Source organism: Ambystoma mexicanum, unplaced genomic scaffold (assembly GCF_040938575.1).
Source record: "Ambystoma mexicanum isolate Mex_15411 unplaced genomic scaffold, UKY_AmexF1_1 Mex_scaf20, whole genome shotgun sequence".
In the NCBI taxonomy this organism is placed as follows: Eukaryota; Metazoa; Chordata; class Amphibia; order Caudata; family Ambystomatidae; genus Ambystoma; species Ambystoma mexicanum.
In genome coordinates, this window is record NW_027182434.1 from 208638 (window position 1) to 232097 (window position 23460).

Below are 23460 nucleotides of genomic sequence, written 5' to 3' on the forward strand. Positions count from 1 at the left end.
TCTGACGTCTTGCTTTTCTGGACATCCAGTCTCAAGTTTCCCATCTGGAACGGCGCTCCCTGCTGCTTTGTGAAGGCTTGCTGCAAGAGCCTTCGAAACCCAGGAGCTCTTGCGTTGAGCTGTGACGCGTCCTGGGAAGACCTCCCGTTGCAGCGGAATGAGCCCCACTTCCAGGGCGTGCTGGTAGCAAATTTCCCACAGCCCACAGGGAGCAAACGATCCCAGGTGTGATGTATCACCAGGAGAGGCTGAGATGAGAGTAAGGGTTCACGCGTGTGCCCGGACCGAGGTTAATGATGGGATTAGAGCTAGGGTTAGATGCAGGGAAAGAGTGAGAGTTATAATTAGGGATAAAGCTAACAGGTGATCATTACTCGTCATGTAACATGATACAAAGGGTCAGAAGAGGAACTGATTCAGGGTTACAATTTGGACTTCGCAGACAACAGGAGCACTAAATGGTGCTGAGGGGGACTTAATAAAGTGGACCGGCCGCCTAATGTAAGCAATTGTGCACAAATATTGTACGATGACTAGCGTTGCCGGTGCTTTTTTCTTAAAGAGTCAGTTCTTGGCACCCATTCCCTACTTGACTCAGCCTAATCTTCAAGAATATTTGTCAAGAACTAAAAAAAATCCAGAAAAGGTTTAACCTCCCCGGTCTCCCGCGTGACAGGCGGGGATACTGACCACTATACTAACGAGGAGACGTGAGGGCATGAAATGAACAGCTGCTGATGTCTGCACAGCATCCAGCGACCACCTAGATGGCCTAGGGGGTCTCATTTTCCCCCGTCAAACGGCTTGCCCGATCTAAGGCTAATTTCTTTCTTTTTATCGGCACCAGGCTTAAAACTCAGTTTAAGGCGATAGTTCCGGGCTATGTTTGACTCCAGAGTTGAATCTGTCATCCCGCATTTCCTCAGCAAATCAAGCTACCCATCTCAAGTCTCATGAGCTGAGGACGGCAAAGTCCCTGTGGGCTTAGGACAGTCAAAGAAACCCCTGGGCTGCATGCTAAGCCCCTTTTCGGCTTCACTTTCCGAATCCTGCCCTAGCTTGCGATTAGTTTTTTTCTCACTTCTTGCCCCCAACTCCCACCTTGCCTCATGGTCTCCCCTCCTCTGCGCACCTGACAGTTTGCCTGCCCTTCCACTGCCTGTCTCCAGACTTTCCAAGGAGAAAAGGCAAAGCACTAAAGCGGGCCGGGCAACGGGTCAAGTTCCGCTTTCGGCGACTAGCAGGGAGGTAGCGTGGCCGAGCGGTCTAAGGTGCTGGATTAAGGCTCCAGTCTCTTCGGAGGCGTGGGTTCAAATCCCACCGCTGCCACTTTTCCTGGCCTTGCATTTTAAAGAAGAACGTAACGTTGACCTCTTCCTTCATTAGTGCCAGCTCTGTCGCAATGAGCAAGCGGATGGTATGCCACACCCTGCAGGAAAAAGGTTTCGCTTCTGACGTCTTGCTTTTCTGGACATCCAGTCTCAAGTTTCCCATCTGGAACGGCGCTCCCTGCTGCTTTGTGAAGGCTTGCTGCAAGAGCCTTCGAAACCCAGGAGCTCTTGCGTTGAGCTGTGACGCGTCCTGGGAAGACCTCCCGTTGCAGCGGAATGAGCCCCACTTCCAGGGCGTGCTGGTAGCAAATTTCCCACAGCCCACAGGGAGCAAACGATCCCAGGTGTGATGTATCACCAGGAGAGGCTGAGATGAGAGTAAGGGTTCACGCGTGTGCCCGGACCGAGGTTAATGATGGGATTAGAGCTAGGGTTAGATGCAGGGAAAGAGTGAGAGTTATAATTAGGGATAAAGCTAACAGGTGATCATTACTCGTCATGTAACATGATACAAAGGGTCAGAAGAGGAACTGATTCAGGGTTACAATTTGGACTTCGCAGACAACAGGAGCACTAAATGGTGCTGAGGGGGACTCAATAAAGTGGACCGGCCGCCTAATGTAAGCAATTGTGCACAAATATTGTACGATGACTAGCGTTGCCGGTGCTTTTTTCTTAAAGAGTCAGTTCTTGGCACCCATTCCCTACTTGACTCAGCCTAATCTTCAAGAATATTTGTCAAGAACTAAAAAAAATCCAGAAAAGGTTTAACCTCCCCGTCGGGGAATTGAACCCCGGTCTCCCGCGTGACAGGCGGGGATACTGACCACTATACTAACGAGGAGACGTGAGGGCATGAAATGAACAGCTGCTGATGTCTGCACAGCATCCAGCGACCACCTAGATGGCCTAGGGGGTCTCATTTTCCCCCGTCAAACGGCTTGCCCGATCTAAGGCTAATTTCTTTCTTTTTATCGGCACCAGGCTTAAAACTCAGTTTAAGGCGATAGTTCCGGGCTATGTTTGACTCCAGAGTTGAATCTGTCATCCCGCATTTCCTCAGCAAATCAAGCTACCCATCTCAAGTCTCATGAGCTGAGGACGGCAAAGTCCCTGTGGGCTTAGGACAGTCAAAGAAACCCCTGGGCTGCATGCTAAGCCCCTTTTCGGCTTCACTTTCCGAATCCTGCCCTAGCTTGCGATTAGTTTTTTTCTCACTTCTTGCCCCCATCTCCCACCTTGCCTCATGGTCTCCCCTCCTCTGCGCACCTGACAGTTTGCCTGCCCTTCCACTGCCTGTCTCCAGACTTTCCAAGGAGAAAAGGCAAAGCACTAAAGCGGGCCGGGCAACGGGTCAAGTTCCGCTTTCGGCGACTAGCAGGGAGGTAGCGTGGCCGAGCGGTCTAAGGTGCTGGATTAAGGCTCCAGTCTCTTCGGAGGCGTGGGTTCAAATCCCACCGCTGCCACTTTTCCTGGCCTTGCATTTTAAAGAAGAACGTAACGTTGACCTCTTCCTTCATTAGTGCCACCTCTGTCGCAATGAGCAAGCGGATGGTATGCCACACCCTGCAGGAAAAAGGTTTCGCTTCTGACGTCTTGCTTTTCTGGACATCCAGTCTCAAGTTTCCCATCTGGAACGGCGCTCCCTGCTGCTTTGTGAAGGCTTGCTGCAAGAGCCTTCGAAACCCAGGAGCTCTTGCGTTGAGCTGTGACGCGTCCTGGGAAGACCTCCCGTTGCAGCGGAATGAGCCCCACTTCCAGGGCGTGCTGGTAGCAAATTTCCCACAGCCCACAGGGAGCAAACGATCCCAGGTGTGATGTATCACCAGGAGAGGCTGAGATGAGAGTAAGGGTTCACGCGTGTGCCCGGACCGAGGTTAATGATGGGATTAGAGCTAGGGTTAGATGCAGGGAAAGAGTGAGAGTTATAATTAGGGATAAAGCTAACAGGTGATCATTACTCGTCATGTAACATGATACAAAGGGTCAGAAGAGGAACTGATTCAGGGTTACAATTTGGACTTCGCAGACAACAGGAGCACTAAATGGTGCTGAGGGGGACTCAATAAAGTGGACCGGCCGCCTAATGTAAGCAATTGTGCACAAATATTGTACGATGACTAGCGTTGCCGGTGCTTTTTTCTTAAAGAGTCAGTTCTTGGCACCCATTCCCTACTTGACTCAGCCTAATCTTCAAGAATATTTGTCAAGAACTAAAAAAAATCCAGAAAAGGTTTAACCTCCCCGTCGGGGAATTGAACCCCGGTCTCCTGACAGGCGGGGATACTGACCACTATACTAACGAGGAGACGTGAGGGCATGAAATGAACAGCTGCTGATGTCTGCACAGCATCCAGCGACCACCTAGATGGCCTAGGGGGTCTCATTTTCCCCCGTCAAACGGCTTGCCCGATCTAAGGCTAATTTCTTTCTTTTTATCGGCACCAGGCTTAAAACTCAGTTTAAGGCGATAGTTCCGGGCTATGTTTGACTCCAGAGTTGAATCTGTCATCCCGCATTTCCTCAGCAAATCAAGCTACCCATCTCAAGTCTCATGAGCTGAGGACGGCAAAGTCCCTGTGGGCTTAGGACAGTCAAAGAAACCCCTGGGCTGCATGCTAAGCCCCTTTTCGGCTTCACTTTCCGAATCCTGCCCTAGCTTGCGATTAGTTTTTTTCTCACTTCTTGCCCCCATCTCCCACCTTGCCTCATGGTCTCCCCTCCTCTGCGCACCTGACAGTTTGCCTGCCCTTCCACTGCCTGTCTCCAGACTTTCCAAGGAGAAAAGGCAAAGCACTAAAGCGGGCCGGGCAACGGGTCAAGTTCCGCTTTCGGCGACTAGCAGGGAGGTAGCGTGGCCGAGCGGTCTAAGGCGCTGGATTAAGGCTCCAGTCTCTTCGGAGGCGTGGGTTCAAATCCCACCGCTGCCACTTTTCCTGGCCTTGCATTTTAAAGAAGAACGTAACGTTGACCTCTTCCTTCATTAGTGCCACCTCTGTCGCAATGAGCAAGCGGATGGTATGCCACACCCTGCAGGAAAAAGGTTTCGCTTCTGACGTCTTGCTTTTCTGGACATCCAGTCTCAAGTTTCCCATCTGGAACGGCGCTCCCTGCTGCTTTGTGAAGGCTTGCTGCAAGAGCCTTCGAAACCCAGGAGCTCTTGCGTTGAGCTGTGACGCGTCCTGGGAAGACCTCCCGTTGCAGCGGAATGAGCCCCACTTCCAGGGCGTGCTGGTAGCAAATTTCCCACAGCCCACAGGGAGCAAACGATCCCAGGTGTGATGTATCACCAGGAGAGGCTGAGATGAGAGTAAGGGTTCACGCGTGTGCCCGGACCGAGGTTAATGATGGGATTAGAGCTAGGGTTAGATGCAGGGAAAGAGTGAGAGTTATAATTAGGGATAAAGCTAACAGGTGATCATTACTCGTCATGTAACATGATACAAAGGGTCAGAAGAGGAACTGATTCAGGGTTACAATTTGGACTTCGCAGACAACAGGAGCACTAAATGGTGCTGAGGGGGACTCAATAAAGTGGACCGGCCGCCTAATGTAAGCAATTGTGCACAAATATTGTACGATGACTAGCGTTGCCGGTGCTTTTTTCTTAAAGAGTCAGTTCTTGGCACCCATTCCCTACTTGACTCAGCCTAATATTCAAGAATATTTGTCAAGAACTAAAAAAAATCCAGAAAAGGTTTAACCTCCCCGTCGGGGAACCCCGGTCTCCCGCGTGACAGGCGGGGATACTGACCACTATACTAACGAGGAGACGTGAGGGCATGAAATGAACAGCTGCTGATGTCTGCACAGCATCCAGCGACCACCTAGATGGCCTAGGGGGTCTCATTTTCCCCCGTCAAACGGCTTGCCCGATCTAAGGCTAATTTCTTTCTTTTTATCGGCACCAGGCTTAAAACTCAGTTTAAGGCGATAGTTCCGGGCTATGTTTGACTCCAGAGTTGAATCTGTCATCCCGCATTTCCTCAGCAAATCAAGCTACCCATCTCAAGTCTCATGAGCTGAGGACGGCAAAGTCCCTGTGGGCTTAGGACAGTCAAAGAAACCCCTGGGCTGCATGCTAAGCCCCTTTTCGGCTTCACTTTCCGAATCCTGCCCTAGCTTGCGATTAGTTTTTTTCTCACTTCTTGCCCCCAACTCCCACCTTGCCTCATGGTCTCCCCTCCTCTGCGCACCTGACAGTTTGCCTGCCCTTCCACTGCCTGTCTCCAGACTTTCCAAGGAGAAAAGGCAAAGCACTAAAGCGGGCCGGGCAACGGGTCAAGTTCCGCTTTCGGCGACTAGCAGGGAGGTAGCGTGGCCGAGCGGTCTAAGGTGCTGGATTAAGGCTCCAGTCTCTTCGGAGGCGTGGGTTCAAATCCCACCGCTGCCACTTTTCCTGGCCTTGCATTTTAAAGAAGAACGTAACGTTGACCTCTTCCTTCATTAGTGCCAGCTCTGTCGCAATGAGCAAGCGGATGGTATGCCACACCCTGCAGGAAAAAGGTTTCGCTTCTGACGTCTTGCTTTTCTGGACATCCAGTCTCAAGTTTCCCATCTGGAACGGCGCTCCCTGCTGCTTTGTGAAGGCTTGCTGCAAGAGCCTTCGAAACCCAGGAGCTCTTGCGTTGAGCTGTGACGCGTCCTGGGAAGACCTCCCGTTGCAGCGGAATGAGCCCCACTTCCAGGGCGTGCTGGTAGCAAATTTCCCACAGCCCACAGGGAGCAAACGATCCCAGGTGTGATGTATCACCAGGAGAGGCTGAGATGAGAGTAAGGGTTCACGCGTGTGCCCGGACCGAGGTTAATGATGGGATTAGAGCTAGGGTTAGATGCAGGGAAAGAGTGAGAGTTATAATTAGGGATAAAGCTAACAGGTGATCATTACTCGTCATGTAACATGATACAAAGGGTCAGAAGAGGAACTGATTCAGGGTTACAATTTGGACTTCGCAGACAACAGGAGCACTAAATGGTGCTGAGGGGGACTCAATAAAGTGGACCGGCCGCCTAATGTAAGCAATTGTGCACAAATATTGTACGATGACTAGCGTTGCCGGTGCTTTTTTCTTAAAGAGTCAGTTCTTGGCACCCATTCCCTACTTGACTCAGCCTAATCTTCAAGAATATTTGTCAAGAACTAAAAAAAATCCAGAAAAGGTTTAACCTCCCCGTCGGGGAATCCCGCGTGACAGGCGGGGATACTGACCACTATACTAACGAGGAGACGTGAGGGCATGAAATGAACAGCTGCTGATGTCTGCACAGCATCCAGCGACCACCTAGATGGCCTAGGGGGTCTCATTTTCCCCCGTCAAACGGCTTGCCCGATCTAAGGCTAATTTCTTTCTTTTTATCGGCACCAGGCTTAAAACTCAGTTTAAGGCGATAGTTCCGGGCTATGTTTGACTCCAGAGTTGAATCTGTCATCCCGCATTTCCTCAGCAAATCAAGCTACCCATCTCAAGTCTCATGAGCTGAGGACGGCAAAGTCCCTGTGGGCTTAGGACAGTCAAAGAAACCCCTGGGCTGCATGCTAAGCCCCTTTTCGGCTTCACTTTCCGAATCCTGCCCTAGCTTGCGATTAGTTTTTTTCTCACTTCTTGCCCCCATCTCCCACCTTGCCTCATGGTCTCCCCTCCTCTGCGCACCTGACAGTTTGCCTGCCCTTCCACTGCCTGTCTCCAGACTTTCCAAGGAGAAAAGGCAAAGCACTAAAGCGGGCCGGGCAACGGGTCAAGTTCCGCTTTCGGCGACTAGCAGGGAGGTAGCGTGGCCGAGCGGTCTAAGGCGCTGGATTAAGGCTCCAGTCTCTTCGGAGGCGTGGGTTCAAATCCCACCGCTGCCACTTTTCCTGGCCTTGCATTTTAAAGAAGAACGTAACGTTGACCTCTTCCTTCATTAGTGCCACCTCTGTCGCAATGAGCAAGCGGATGGTATGCCACACCCTGCAGGAAAAAGGTTTCGCTTCTGACGTCTTGCTTTTCTGGACATCCAGTCTCAAGTTTCCCATCTGGAACGGCGCTCCCTGCTGCTTTGTGAAGGCTTGCTGCAAGAGCCTTCGAAACCCAGGAGCTCTTGCGTTGAGCTGTGACGCGTCCTGGGAAGACCTCCCGTTGCAGCGGAATGAGCCCCACTTCCAGGGCGTGCTGGTAGCAAATTTCCCACAGCCCACAGGGAGCAAACGATCCCAGGTGTGATGTATCACCAGGAGAGGCTGAGATGAGAGTAAGGGTTCACGCGTGTGCCCGGACCGAGGTTAATGATGGGATTAGAGCTAGGGTTAGATGCAGGGAAAGAGTGAGAGTTATAATTAGGGATAAAGCTAACAGGTGATCATTACTCGTCATGTAACATGATACAAAGGGTCAGAAGAGGAACTGATTCAGGGTTACAATTTGGACTTCGCAGACAACAGGAGCACTAAATGGTGCTGAGGGGGACTCAATAAAGTGGACCGGCCGCCTAATGTAAGCAATTGTGCACAAATATTGTACGATGACTAGCGTTGCCGGTGCTTTTTTCTTAAAGAGTCAGTTCTTGGCACCCATTCCCTACTTGACTCAGCCTAATCTTCAAGAATATTTGTCAAGAACTAAAAAAAATCCAGAAAAGGTTTAACCTCCCCGTCGGGGAATCCCGCGTGACAGGCGGGGATACTGACCACTATACTAACGAGGAGACGTGAGGGCATGAAATGAACAGCTGCTGATGTCTGCACAGCATCCAGCGACCACCTAGATGGCCTAGGGGGTCTCATTTTCCCCCGTCAAACGGCTTGCCCGATCTAAGGCTAATTTCTTTCTTTTTATCGGCACCAGGCTTAAAACTCAGTTTAAGGCGATAGTTCCGGGCTATGTTTGACTCCAGAGTTGAATCTGTCATCCCGCATTTCCTCAGCAAATCAAGCTACCCATCTCAAGTCTCATGAGCTGAGGACGGCAAAGTCCCTGTGGGCTTAGGACAGTCAAAGAAACCCCTGGGCTGCATGCTAAGCCCCTTTTCGGCTTCACTTTCCGAATCCTGCCCTAGCTTGCGATTAGTTTTTTTCTCACTTCTTGCCCCCATCTCCCACCTTGCCTCATGGTCTCCCCTCCTCTGCGCACCTGACAGTTTGCCTGCCCTTCCACTGCCTGTCTCCAGACTTTCCAAGGAGAAAAGGCAAAGCACTAAAGCGGGCCGGGCAACGGGTCAAGTTCCGCTTTCGGCGACTAGCAGGGAGGTAGCGTGGCCGAGCGGTCTAAGGTGCTGGATTAAGGCTCCAGTCTCTTCGGAGGCGTGGGTTCAAATCCCACCGCTGCCACTTTTCCTGGCCTTGCATTTTAAAGAAGAACGTAACGTTGACCTCTTCCTTCATTAGTGCCACCTCTGTCGCAATGAGCAAGCGGATGGTATGCCACACCCTGCAGGAAAAAGGTTTCGCTTCTGACGTCTTGCTTTTCTGGACATCCAGTCTCAAGTTTCCCATCTGGAACGGCGCTCCCTGCTGCTTTGTGAAGGCTTGCTGCAAGAGCCTTCGAAACCCAGGAGCTCTTGCGTTGAGCTGTGACGCGTCCTGGGAAGACCTCCCGTTGCAGCGGAATGAGCCCCACTTCCAGGGCGTGCTGGTAGCAAATTTCCCACAGCCCACAGGGAGCAAACGATCCCAGGTGTGATGTATCACCAGGAGAGGCTGAGATGAGAGTAAGGGTTCACGCGTGTGCCCGGACCGAGGTTAATGATGGGATTAGAGCTAGGGTTAGATGCAGGGAAAGAGTGAGAGTTATAATTAGGGATAAAGCTAACAGGTGATCATTACTCGTCATGTAACATGATACAAAGGGTCAGAAGAGGAACTGATTCAGGGTTACAATTTGGACTTCGCAGACAACAGGAGCACTAAATGGTGCTGAGGGGGACTCAATAAAGTGGACCGGCCGCCTAATGTAAGCAATTGTGCACAAATATTGTACGATGACTAGCGTTGCCGGTGCTTTTTTCTTAAAGAGTCAGTTCTTGGCACCCATTCCCTACTTGACTCAGCCTAATCTTCAAGAATATTTGTCAAGAACTAAAAAAAATCCAGAAAAGGTTTAACCTCCCCGTCGGGGAATTGAACCCCGGTCTCCTGACAGGCGGGGATACTGACCACTATACTAACGAGGAGACGTGAGGGCATGAAATGAACAGCTGCTGATGTCTGCACAGCATCCAGCGACCACCTAGATGGCCTAGGGGGTCTCATTTTCCCCCGTCAAACGGCTTGCCCGATCTAAGGCTAATTTCTTTCTTTTTATCGGCACCAGGCTTAAAACTCAGTTTAAGGCGATAGTTCCGGGCTATGTTTGACTCCAGAGTTGAATCTGTCATCCCGCATTTCCTCAGCAAATCAAGCTACCCATCTCAAGTCTCATGAGCTGAGGACGGCAAAGTCCCTGTGGGCTTAGGACAGTCAAAGAAACCCCTGGGCTGCATGCTAAGCCCCTTTTCGGCTTCACTTTCCGAATCCTGCCCTAGCTTGCGATTAGTTTTTTTCTCACTTCTTGCCCCCATCTCCCACCTTGCCTCATGGTCTCCCCTCCTCTGCGCACCTGACAGTTTGCCTGCCCTTCCACTGCCTGTCTCCAGACTTTCCAAGGAGAAAAGGCAAAGCACTAAAGCGGGCCGGGCAACGGGTCAAGTTCCGCTTTCGGCGACTAGCAGGGAGGTAGCGTGGCCGAGCGGTCTAAGGCGCTGGATTAAGGCTCCAGTCTCTTCGGAGGCGTGGGTTCAAATCCCACCGCTGCCACTTTTCCTGGCCTTGCATTTTAAAGAAGAACGTAACGTTGACCTCTTCCTTCATTAGTGCCACCTCTGTCGCAATGAGCAAGCGGATGGTATGCCACACCCTGCAGGAAAAAGGTTTCGCTTCTGACGTCTTGCTTTTCTGGACATCCAGTCTCAAGTTTCCCATCTGGAACGGCGCTCCCTGCTGCTTTGTGAAGGCTTGCTGCAAGAGCCTTCGAAACCCAGGAGCTCTTGCGTTGAGCTGTGACGCGTCCTGGGAAGACCTCCCGTTGCAGCGGAATGAGCCCCACTTCCAGGGCGTGCTGGTAGCAAATTTCCCACAGCCCACAGGGAGCAAACGATCCCAGGTGTGATGTATCACCAGGAGAGGCTGAGATGAGAGTAAGGGTTCACGCGTGTGCCCGGACCGAGGTTAATGATGGGATTAGAGCTAGGGTTAGATGCAGGGAAAGAGTGAGAGTTATAATTAGGGATAAAGCTAACAGGTGATCATTACTCGTCATGTAACATGATACAAAGGGTCAGAAGAGGAACTGATTCAGGGTTACAATTTGGACTTCGCAGACAACAGGAGCACTAAATGGTGCTGAGGGGGACTCAATAAAGTGGACCGGCCGCCTAATGTAAGCAATTGTGCACAAATATTGTACGATGACTAGCGTTGCCGGTGCTTTTTTCTTAAAGAGTCAGTTCTTGGCACCCATTCCCTACTTGACTCAGCCTAATCTTCAAGAATATTTGTCAAGAACTAAAAAAAATCCAGAAAAGGTTTAACCTCCCCGTCGGGGAACCCCGGTCTCCCGCGTGACAGGCGGGGATACTGACCACTATACTAACGAGGAGACGTGAGGGCATGAAATGAACAGCTGCTGATGTCTGCACAGCATCCAGCGACCACCTAGATGGCCTAGGGGGTCTCATTTTCCCCCGTCAAACGGCTTGCCCGATCTAAGGCTAATTTCTTTCTTTTTATCGGCACCAGGCTTAAAACTCAGTTTAAGGCGATAGTTCCGGGCTATGTTTGACTCCAGAGTTGAATCTGTCATCCCGCATTTCCTCAGCAAATCAAGCTACCCATCTCAAGTCTCATGAGCTGAGGACGGCAAAGTCCCTGTGGGCTTAGGACAGTCAAAGAAACCCCTGGGCTGCATGCTAAGCCCCTTTTCGGCTTCACTTTCCGAATCCTGCCCTAGCTTGCGATTAGTTTTTTTCTCACTTCTTGCCCCCAACTCCCACCTTGCCTCATGGTCTCCCCTCCTCTGCGCACCTGACAGTTTGCCTGCCCTTCCACTGCCTGTCTCCAGACTTTCCAAGGAGAAAAGGCAAAGCACTAAAGCGGGCCGGGCAACGGGTCAAGTTCCGCTTTCGGCGACTAGCAGGGAGGTAGCGTGGCCGAGCGGTCTAAGGTGCTGGATTAAGGCTCCAGTCTCTTCGGAGGCGTGGGTTCAAATCCCACCGCTGCCACTTTTCCTGGCCTTGCATTTTAAAGAAGAACGTAACGTTGACCTCTTCCTTCATTAGTGCCAGCTCTGTCGCAATGAGCAAGCGGATGGTATGCCACACCCTGCAGGAAAAAGGTTTCGCTTCTGACGTCTTGCTTTTCTGGACATCCAGTCTCAAGTTTCCCATCTGGAACGGCGCTCCCTGCTGCTTTGTGAAGGCTTGCTGCAAGAGCCTTCGAAACCCAGGAGCTCTTGCGTTGAGCTGTGACGCGTCCTGGGAAGACCTCCCGTTGCAGCGGAATGAGCCCCACTTCCAGGGCGTGCTGGTAGCAAATTTCCCACAGCCCACAGGGAGCAAACGATCCCAGGTGTGATGTATCACCAGGAGAGGCTGAGATGAGAGTAAGGGTTCACGCGTGTGCCCGGACCGAGGTTAATGATGGGATTAGAGCTAGGGTTAGATGCAGGGAAAGAGTGAGAGTTATAATTAGGGATAAAGCTAACAGGTGATCATTACTCGTCATGTAACATGATACAAAGGGTCAGAAGAGGAACTGATTCAGGGTTACAATTTGGACTTCGCAGACAACAGGAGCACTAAATGGTGCTGAGGGGGACTCAATAAAGTGGACCGGCCGCCTAATGTAAGCAATTGTGCACAAATATTGTACGATGACTAGCGTTGCCGGTGCTTTTTTCTTAAAGAGTCAGTTCTTGGCACCCATTCCCTACTTGACTCAGCCTAATCTTCAAGAATATTTGTCAAGAACTAAAAAAAATCCAGAAAAGGTTTAACCTCCCCGTCGGGGAATCCCGCGTGACAGGCGGGGATACTGACCACTATACTAACGAGGAGACGTGAGGGCATGAAATGAACAGCTGCTGATGTCTGCACAGCATCCAGCGACCACCTAGATGGCCTAGGGGGTCTCATTTTCCCCCGTCAAACGGCTTGCCCGATCTAAGGCTAATTTCTTTCTTTTTATCGGCACCAGGCTTAAAACTCAGTTTAAGGCGATAGTTCCGGGCTATGTTTGACTCCAGAGTTGAATCTGTCATCCCGCATTTCCTCAGCAAATCAAGCTACCCATCTCAAGTCTCATGAGCTGAGGACGGCAAAGTCCCTGTGGGCTTAGGACAGTCAAAGAAACCCCTGGGCTGCATGCTAAGCCCCTTTTCGGCTTCACTTTCCGAATCCTGCCCTAGCTTGCGATTAGTTTTTTTCTCACTTCTTGCCCCCATCTCCCACCTTGCCTCATGGTCTCCCCTCCTCTGCGCACCTGACAGTTTGCCTGCCCTTCCACTGCCTGTCTCCAGACTTTCCAAGGAGAAAAGGCAAAGCACTAAAGCGGGCCGGGCAACGGGTCAAGTTCCGCTTTCGGCGACTAGCAGGGAGGTAGCGTGGCCGAGCGGTCTAAGGCGCTGGATTAAGGCTCCAGTCTCTTCGGAGGCGTGGGTTCAAATCCCACCGCTGCCACTTTTCCTGGCCTTGCATTTTAAAGAAGAACGTAACGTTGACCTCTTCCTTCATTAGTGCCACCTCTGTCGCAATGAGCAAGCGGATGGTATGCCACACCCTGCAGGAAAAAGGTTTCGCTTCTGACGTCTTGCTTTTCTGGACATCCAGTCTCAAGTTTCCCATCTGGAACGGCGCTCCCTGCTGCTTTGTGAAGGCTTGCTGCAAGAGCCTTCGAAACCCAGGAGCTCTTGCGTTGAGCTGTGACGCGTCCTGGGAAGACCTCCCGTTGCAGCGGAATGAGCCCCACTTCCAGGGCGTGCTGGTAGCAAATTTCCCACAGCCCACAGGGAGCAAACGATCCCAGGTGTGATGTATCACCAGGAGAGGCTGAGATGAGAGTAAGGGTTCACGCGTGTGCCCGGACCGAGGTTAATGATGGGATTAGAGCTAGGGTTAGATGCAGGGAAAGAGTGAGAGTTATAATTAGGGATAAAGCTAACAGGTGATCATTACTCGTCATGTAACATGATACAAAGGGTCAGAAGAGGAACTGATTCAGGGTTACAATTTGGACTTCGCAGACAACAGGAGCACTAAATGGTGCTGAGGGGGACTCAATAAAGTGGACCGGCCGCCTAATGTAAGCAATTGTGCACAAATATTGTACGATGACTAGCGTTGCCGGTGCTTTTTTCTTAAAGAGTCAGTTCTTGGCACCCATTCCCTACTTGACTCAGCCTAATCTTCAAGAATATTTGTCAAGAACTAAAAAAAATCCAGAAAAGGTTTAACCTCCCCGGTCTCCCGCGTGACAGGCGGGGATACTGACCACTATACTAACGAGGAGACGTGAGGGCATGAAATGAACAGCTGCTGATGTCTGCACAGCATCCAGCGACCACCTAGATGGCCTAGGGGGTCTCATTTTCCCCCGTCAAACGGCTTGCCCGATCTAAGGCTAATTTCTTTCTTTTTATCGGCACCAGGCTTAAAACTCAGTTTAAGGCGATAGTTCCGGGCTATGTTTGACTCCAGAGTTGAATCTGTCATCCCGCATTTCCTCAGCAAATCAAGCTACCCATCTCAAGTCTCATGAGCTGAGGACGGCAAAGTCCCTGTGGGCTTAGGACAGTCAAAGAAACCCCTGGGCTGCATGCTAAGCCCCTTTTCGGCTTCACTTTCCGAATCCTGCCCTAGCTTGCGATTAGTTTTTTTCTCACTTCTTGCCCCCATCTCCCACCTTGCCTCATGGTCTCCCCTCCTCTGCGCACCTGACAGTTTGCCTGCCCTTCCACTGCCTGTCTCCAGACTTTCCAAGGAGAAAAGGCAAAGCACTAAAGCGGGCCGGGCAACGGGTCAAGTTCCGCTTTCGGCGACTAGCAGGGAGGTAGCGTGGCCGAGCGGTCTAAGGTGCTGGATTAAGGCTCCAGTCTCTTCGGAGGCGTGGGTTCAAATCCCACCGCTGCCACTTTTCCTGGCCTTGCATTTTAAAGAAGAACGTAACGTTGACCTCTTCCTTCATTAGTGCCACCTCTGTCGCAATGAGCAAGCGGATGGTATGCCACACCCTGCAGGAAAAAGGTTTCGCTTCTGACGTCTTGCTTTTCTGGACATCCAGTCTCAAGTTTCCCATCTGGAACGGCGCTCCCTGCTGCTTTGTGAAGGCTTGCTGCAAGAGCCTTCGAAACCCAGGAGCTCTTGCGTTGAGCTGTGACGCGTCCTGGGAAGACCTCCCGTTGCAGCGGAATGAGCCCCACTTCCAGGGCGTGCTGGTAGCAAATTTCCCACAGCCCACAGGGAGCAAACGATCCCAGGTGTGATGTATCACCAGGAGAGGCTGAGATGAGAGTAAGGGTTCACGCGTGTGCCCGGACCGAGGTTAATGATGGGATTAGAGCTAGGGTTAGATGCAGGGAAAGAGTGAGAGTTATAATTAGGGATAAAGCTAACAGGTGATCATTACTCGTCATGTAACATGATACAAAGGGTCAGAAGAGGAACTGATTCAGGGTTACAATTTGGACTTCGCAGACAACAGGAGCACTAAATGGTGCTGAGGGGGACTCAATAAAGTGGACCGGCCGCCTAATGTAAGCAATTGTGCACAAATATTGTACGATGACTAGCGTTGCCGGTGCTTTTTTCTTAAAGAGTCAGTTCTTGGCACCCATTCCCTACTTGACTCAGCCTAATCTTCAAGAATATTTGTCAAGAACTAAAAAAAATCCAGAAAAGGTTTAACCTCCCCGTCGGGGAATTGAACCCCGGTCTCCTGACAGGCGGGGATACTGACCACTATACTAACGAGGAGACGTGAGGGCATGAAATGAACAGCTGCTGATGTCTGCACAGCATCCAGCGACCACCTAGATGGCCTAGGGGGTCTCATTTTCCCCCGTCAAACGGCTTGCCCGATCTAAGGCTAATTTCTTTCTTTTTATCGGCACCAGGCTTAAAACTCAGTTTAAGGCGATAGTTCCGGGCTATGTTTGACTCCAGAGTTGAATCTGTCATCCCGCATTTCCTCAGCAAATCAAGCTACCCATCTCAAGTCTCATGAGCTGAGGACGGCAAAGTCCCTGTGGGCTTAGGACAGTCAAAGAAACCCCTGGGCTGCATGCTAAGCCCCTTTTCGGCTTCACTTTCCGAATCCTGCCCTAGCTTGCGATTAGTTTTTTTCTCACTTCTTGCCCCCATCTCCCACCTTGCCTCATGGTCTCCCCTCCTCTGCGCACCTGACAGTTTGCCTGCCCTTCCACTGCCTGTCTCCAGACTTTCCAAGGAGAAAAGGCAAAGCACTAAAGCGGGCCGGGCAACGGGTCAAGTTCCGCTTTCGGCGACTAGCAGGGAGGTAGCGTGGCCGAGCGGTCTAAGGCGCTGGATTAAGGCTCCAGTCTCTTCGGAGGCGTGGGTTCAAATCCCACCGCTGCCACTTTTCCTGGCCTTGCATTTTAAAGAAGAACGTAACGTTGACCTCTTCCTTCATTAGTGCCACCTCTGTCGCAATGAGCAAGCGGATGGTATGCCACACCCTGCAGGAAAAAGGTTTCGCTTCTGACGTCTTGCTTTTCTGGACATCCAGTCTCAAGTTTCCCATCTGGAACGGCGCTCCCTGCTGCTTTGTGAAGGCTTGCTGCAAGAGCCTTCGAAACCCAGGAGCTCTTGCGTTGAGCTGTGACGCGTCCTGGGAAGACCTCCCGTTGCAGCGGAATGAGCCCCACTTCCAGGGCGTGCTGGTAGCAAATTTCCCACAGCCCACAGGGAGCAAACGATCCCAGGTGTGATGTATCACCAGGAGAGGCTGAGATGAGAGTAAGGGTTCACGCGTGTGCCCGGACCGAGGTTAATGATGGGATTAGAGCTAGGGTTAGATGCAGGGAAAGAGTGAGAGTTATAATTAGGGATAAAGCTAACAGGTGATCATTACTCGTCATGTAACATGATACAAAGGGTCAGAAGAGGAACTGATTCAGGGTTACAATTTGGACTTCGCAGACAACAGGAGCACTAAATGGTGCTGAGGGGGACTCAATAAAGTGGACCGGCCGCCTAATGTAAGCAATTGTGCACAAATATTGTACGATGACTAGCGTTGCCGGTGCTTTTTTCTTAAAGAGTCAGTTCTTGGCACCCATTCCCTACTTGACTCAGCCTAATCTTCAAGAATATTTGTCAAGAACTAAAAAAAATCCAGAAAAGGTTTAACCTCCCCGGTCTCCCGCGTGACAGGCGGGGATACTGACCACTATACTAACGAGGAGACGTGAGGGCATGAAATGAACAGCTGCTGATGTCTGCACAGCATCCAGCGACCACCTAGATGGCCTAGGGGGTCTCATTTTCCCCCGTCAAACGGCTTGCCCGATCTAAGGCTAATTTCTTTCTTTTTATCGGCACCAGGCTTAAAACTCAGTTTAAGGCGATAGTTCCGGGCTATGTTTGACTCCAGAGTTGAATCTGTCATCCCGCATTTCCTCAGCAAATCAAGCTACCCATCTCAAGTCTCATGAGCTGAGGACGGCAAAGTCCCTGTGGGCTTAGGACAGTCAAAGAAACCCCTGGGCTGCATGCTAAGCCCCTTTTCGGCTTCACTTTCCGAATCCTGCCCTAGCTTGCGATTAGTTTTTTTCTCACTTCTTGCCCCCATCTCCCACCTTGCCTCATGGTCTCCCCTCCTCTGCGCACCTGACAGTTTGCCTGCCCTTCCACTGCCTGTCTCCAGACTTTCCAAGGAGAAAAGGCAAAGCACTAAAGCGGGCCGGGCAACGGGTCAAGTTCCGCTTTCGGCGACTAGCAGGGAGGTAGCGTGGCCGAGCGGTCTAAGGTGCTGGATTAAGGCTCCAGTCTCTTCGGAGGCGTGGGTTCAAATCCCACCGCTGCCACTTTTCCTGGCCTTGCATTTTAAAGAAGAACGTAACGTTGACCTCTTCCTTCATTAGTGCCAGCTCTGTCGCAATGAGCAAGCGGATGGTATGCCACACCCTGCAGGAAAAAGGTTTCGCTTCTGACGTCTTGCTTTTCTGGACATCCAGTCTCAAGTTTCCCATCTGGAACGGCGCTCCCTGCTGCTTTGTGAAGGCTTGCTGCAAGAGCCTTCGAAACCCAGGAGCTCTTGCGTTGAGCTGTGACGCGTCCTGGGAAGACCTCCCGTTGCAGCGGAATGAGCCCCACTTCCAGGGCGTGCTGGTAGCAAATTTCCCACAGCCCACAGGGAGCAAACGATCCCAGGTGTGATGTATCACCAGGAGAGGCTGAGATGAGAGTAAGGGTTCACGCGTGTGCCCGGACCGAGGTTAATGATGGGATTAGAGCTAGGGTTAGATGCAGGGAAAGAGTGAGAGTTATAATTAGGGATAAAGCTAACAGGTGATCATTACTCGTCATGTAACATGATACAAAGGGTCAGAAGAGGAACTGATTCAGGGTTACAATTTGGACTTCGCAGACAACAGGAGCACTAAATGGTGCTGAGGGGGACTCAATAAAGTGGACCGGCCGCCTAATGTAAGCAATTGTGCACAAATATTGTACGATGACTAGCGTTGCCGGTGCTTTTTTCTTAAAGAGTCAGTTCTTGGCACCCATTCCCTACTTGACTCAGCCTAATCTTCAAGAATATTTGTCAAGAACTAAAAAAAATCCAGAAAAGGTTTAACCTCCCCGTCGGGGAATTGAACCCCGGTCTCCTGCGTGACAGGCGGGGATACTGACCACTATACTAACGAGGAGACGTGAGGGCATGAAATGAACAGCTGCTGATGTCTGCACAGCATCCAGCGACCACCTAGATGGCCTAGGGGGTCTCATTTTCCCCCGTCAAACGGCTTGCCCGATCTAAGGCTAATTTCTTTCTTTTTATCGGCACCAGGCTTAAAACTCAGTTTAAGGCGATAGTTCCGGGCTATGTTTGACTCCAGAGTTGAATCTGTCATCCCGCATTTCCTCAGCAAATCAAGCTACCCATCTCAAGTCTCATGAGCTGAGGACGGCAAAGTCCCTGTGGGCTTAGGACAGTCAAAGAAACCCCTGGGCTGCATGCTAAGCCCCTTTTCGGCTTCACTTTCCGAATCCTGCCCTAGCTTGCGATTAGTTTTTTTCTCACTTCTTGCCCCCATCTCCCACCTTGCCTCATGGTCTCCCCTCCTCTGCGCACCTGACAGTTTGCCTGCCCTTCCACTGCCTGTCTCCAGACTTTCCAAGGAGAAAAGGCAAAGCACTAAAGCGGGCCGGGCAACGGGTCAAGTTCCGCTTTCGGCGACTAGCAGGGAGGTAGCGTGGCCGAGCGGTCTAAGGCGCTGGATTAAGGCTCCAGTCTCTTCGGAGGCGTGGGTTCAAATCCCACCGCTGCCACTTTTCCTGGCCTTGCATTTTAAAGAAGAACGTAACGTTGACCTCTTCCTTCATTAGTGCCACCTCTGTTGCAATGAGCAAGCGGATGGTATGCCACACCCTGCAGGAAAAAGGTTTCGCTTCTGACGTCTTGCTTTTCTGGACATCCAGTCTCAAGTTTCCCATCTGGAACGGCGCTCCCTGCTGCTTTGTGAAGGCTTGCTGCAAGAGCCTTCGAAACCCAGGAGCTCTTGCGTTGAGCTGTGACGCGTCCTGGGAAGACCTCCCGTTGCAGCGGAATGAGCCCCACTTCCAGGGCGTGCTGGTAGCAAATTTCCCACAGCCCACAGGGAGCAAACGATCCCAGGTGTGATGTATCACCAGGAGAGGCTGAGATGAGAGTAAGGGTTCACGCGTGTGCCCGGACCGAGGTTAATGATGGGATTAGAGCTAGGGTTAGATGCAGGGAAAGAGTGAGAGTTATAATTAGGGATAAAGCTAACAGGTGATCATTACTCGTCATGTAACATGATACAAAGGGTCAGAAGAGGAACTGATTCAGGGTTACAATTTGGACTTCGCAGACAACAGGAGCACTAAATGGTGCTGAGGGGGACTCAATAAAGTGGACCGGCCGCCTAATGTAAGCAATTGTGCACAAATATTGTACGATGACTAGCGTTGCCGGTGCTTTTTTCTTAAAGAGTCAGTTCTTGGCACCCATTCCCTACTTGACTCAGCCTAATCTTCAAGAATATTTGTCAAGAACTAAAAAAAATCCAGAAAAGGTTTAACCTCCCCGGTCTCCCGCGTGACAGGCGGGGATACTGACCACTATACTAACGAGGAGACGTGAGGGCATGAAATGAACAGCTGCTGATGTCTGCACAGCATCCAGCGACCACCTAGATGGCCTAGGGGGTCTCATTTTCCCCCGTCAAACGGCTTGCCCGATCTAAGGCTAATTTCTTTCTTTTTATCGGCACCAGGCTTAAAACTCAGTTTAAGGCGATAGTTCCGGGCTATGTTTGACTCCAGAGTTGAATCTGTCATCCCGCATTTCCTCAGCAAATCAAGCTACCCATCTCAAGTCTCATGAGCTGAGGACGGCAAAGTCCCTGTGGGCTTAGGACAGTCAAAGAAACCCCTGGGCTGCATGCTAAGCCCCTTTTCGGCTTCACTTTCCGAATCCTGCCCTAGCTTGCGATTAGTTTTTTTCTCACTTCTTGCCCCCATCTCCCACCTTGCCTCATGGTCTCCCCTCCTCTGCGCACCTGACAGTTTGCCTGCCCTTCCACTGCCTGTCTCCAGACTTTCCAAGGAGAAAAGGCAAAGCACTAAAGCGGGCCGGGCAACGGGTCAAGTTCCGCTTTCGGCGACTAGCAGGGAGGTAGCGTGGCCGAGCGGTCTAAGGTGCTGGATTAAGGCTCCAGTCTCTTCGGAGGCGTGGGTTCAAATCCCACCGCTGCCACTTTTCCTGGCCTTGCATTTTAAAGAAGAACGTAACGTTGACCTCTTCCTTCATTAGTGCCACCTCTGTCGCAATGAGCAAGCGGATGGTATGCCACACCCTGCAGGAAAAAGGTTTCGCTTCTGACGTCTTGCTTTTCTGGACATCCAGTCTCAAGTTTCCCATCTGGAACGGCGCTCCCTGCTGCTTTGTGAAGGCTTGCTGCAAGAGCCTTCGAAACCCAGGAGCTCTTGCGTTGAGCTGTGACGCGTCCTGGGAAGACCTCCCGTTGCAGCGGAATGAGCCCCACTTCCAGGGCGTGCTGGTAGCAAATTTCCCACAGCCCACAGGGAGCAAACGATCCCAGGTGTGATGTATCACCAGGAGAGGCTGAGATGAGAGTAAGGGTTCACGCGTGTGCCCGGACCGAGGTTAATGATGGGATTAGAGCTAGGGTTAGATGCAGGGAAAGAGTGAGAGTTATAATTAGGGATAAAGCTAACAGGTGATCATTACTCGTCATGTAACATGATACAAAGGGTCAGAAGAGGAACTGATTCAGGGTTACAATTTGGACTTCGCAGACAACAGGAGCACTAAATGGTGCTGAGGGGGACTCAATAAAGTGGACCGGCCGCCTAATGTAAGCAATTGTGCACAAATATTGTACGATGACTAGCGTTGCCGGTGCTTTTTTCTTAAAGAGTCAGTTCTTGGCACCCATTCCCTACTTGACTCAGCCTAATCTTCAAGAATATTTGTCAAGAACTAAAAAAAATCCAGAAAAGGTTTAACCTCCCCGTCGGGGAATTACTGACCACTATACTAACGAGGAGACGTGAGGGCATGAAATGAACAGCTGCTGATGTCTGCACAGCATCCAGCGACCACCTAGATGGCCTAGGGGGTCTCATTTTCCCCCGTCAAACGGCTTGCCCGATCTAAGGCTAATTTCTTTCTTTTTATCGGCACCAGGCTTAAAACTCAGTTTAAGGCGATAGTTCCGGGCTATGTTTGACTCCAGAGTTGAATCTGTCATCCCGCATTTCCTCAGCAAATCAAGCTACCCATCTCAAGTCTCATGAGCTGAGGACGGCAAAGTCCCTGTGGGCTTAGGACAGTCAAAGAAACCCCTGGGCTGCATGCTAAGCCCCTTTTCGGCTTCACTTTCCGAATCCTGCCCTAGCTTGCGATTAGTTTTTTCCTCACTTCTTGCCCCCATCTCCCACCTTGCCTCATGGTCTCCCCTCCTCTGCGCACCTGACAGTTTGCCTGCCCTTCCACTGCCTGTCTCCAGACTTTCCAAGGAGAAAAGGCAAAGCACTAAAGCGGGCCGGGCAACGGGTCAAGTTCCGCTTTCGGCGACTAGCAGGGAGGTAGCGTGGCCGAGCGGTCTAAGGCGCTGGATTAAGGCTCCAGTCTCTTCGGAGGCGTGGGTTCAAATCCCACCGCTGCCACTTTTCCTGGCCTTGCATTTTAAAGAAGAACGTAACGTTGACCTCTTCCTTCATTAGTGCCACCTCTGTCGCAATGAGCAAGCGGATGGTATGCCACACCCTGCAGGAAAAAGGTTTCGCTTCTGACGTCTTGCTTTTCTGGACATCCAGTCTCAAGTTTCCCATCTGGAACGGCGCTCCCTGCTGCTTTGTGAAGACTTGCTGCAAGAGCCTTCGAAACCCAGGAGCTCTTGCGTTGAGCTGTGACGCGTCCTGGGAAGACCTCCCGTTGCAGCGGAATGAGCCCCACTTCCAGGGCGTGCTGGTAGCAAATTTCCCACAGCCCACAGGGAGCAAACGATCCCAGGTGTGATGTATCACCAGGAGAGGCTGAGATGAGAGTAAGGGTTCACGCGTGTGCCCGGACCGAGGTTAATGATGGGATTAGAGCTAGGGTTAGATGCAGGGAAAGAGTGAGAGTTATAATTAGGGATAAAGCTAACAGGTGATCATTACTCGTCATGTAACATGATACAAAGGGTCAGAAGAGGAACTGATTCAGGGTTACAATTTGGACTTCGCAGACAACAGGAGCACTAAATGGTGCTGAGGGGGACTCAATAAAGTGGACCGGCCGCCTAATGTAAGCAATTGTGCACAAATATTGTACGATGACTAGCGTTGCCGGTGCTTTTTTCTTAAAGAGTCAGTTCTTGGCACCCATTCCCTACTTGACTCAGCCTAATCTTCAAGAATATTTGTCAAGAACTAAAAAAAATCCAGAAAAGGTTTAACCTCCCCGTCGGGGAACCCCGGTCTCCCGCGTGACAGGCGGGGATACTGACCACTATACTAACGAGGAGACGTGAGGGCATGAAATGAACAGCTGCTGATGTCTGCACAGCATCCAGCGACCACCTAGATGGCCTAGGGGGTCTCATTTTCCCCCGTCAAACGGCTTGCCCGATCTAAGGCTAATTTCTTTCTTTTTATCGGCACCAGGCTTAAAACTCAGTTTAAGGCGATAGTTCCGGGCTATGTTTGACTCCAGAGTTGAATCTGTCATCCCGCATTTCCTCAGCAAATCAAGCTACCCATCTCAAGTCTCATGAGCTGAGGACGGCAAAGTCCCTGTGGGCTTAGGACAGTCAAAGAAACCCCTGGGCTGCATGCTAAGCCCCTTTTCGGCTTCACTTTCCGAATCCTGCCCTAGCTTGCGATTAGTTTTTTTCTCACTTCTTGCCCCCATCTCCCACCTTGCCTCATGGTCTCCCCTCCTCTGCGCACCTGACAGTTTGCCTGCCCTTCCACTGCCTGTCTCCAGACTTTCCAAGGAGAAAAGGCAAAGCACTAAAGCGGGCCGGGCAACGGGTCAAGTTCCGCTTTCGGCGACTAGCAGGGAGGTAGCGTGGCCGAGCGGTCTAAGGCGCTGGATTAAGGCTCCAGTCTCTTCGGAGGCGTGGGTTCAAATCCCACCGCTGCCACTTTTCCTGGCCTTGCATTTTAAAGAAGAACGTAACGTTGACCTCTTCCTTCATTAGTGCCACCTCTGTCGCAATGAGCAAGCGGATGGTATGCCACACCCTGCAGGAAAAAGGTTTCGCTTCTGACGTCTTGCTTTTCTGGACATCCAGTCTCAAGTTTCCCATCTGGAACGGCGCTCCCTGCTGCTTTGTGAAGGCTTGCTGCAAGAGCCTTCGAAACCCAGGAGCTCTTGCGTTGAGCTGTGACGCGTCCTGGGAAGACC

At 51.3% G+C, this 23460-nt stretch overlaps 1 non-coding gene across 1 annotated transcript; it reads right to left on the reverse strand.

The window, feature by feature from the left end:
• Positions 1–2103: 2103 nt before the first annotated feature.
• TRNAD-GUC (transfer RNA aspartic acid (anticodon GUC)) lies at positions 2104–2175 on the reverse strand. The gene has a single exon. It is a non-coding gene; the product is annotated as a tRNA-Asp (tRNA).
• Positions 2176–23460: the final 21285 nt, after the last annotated feature.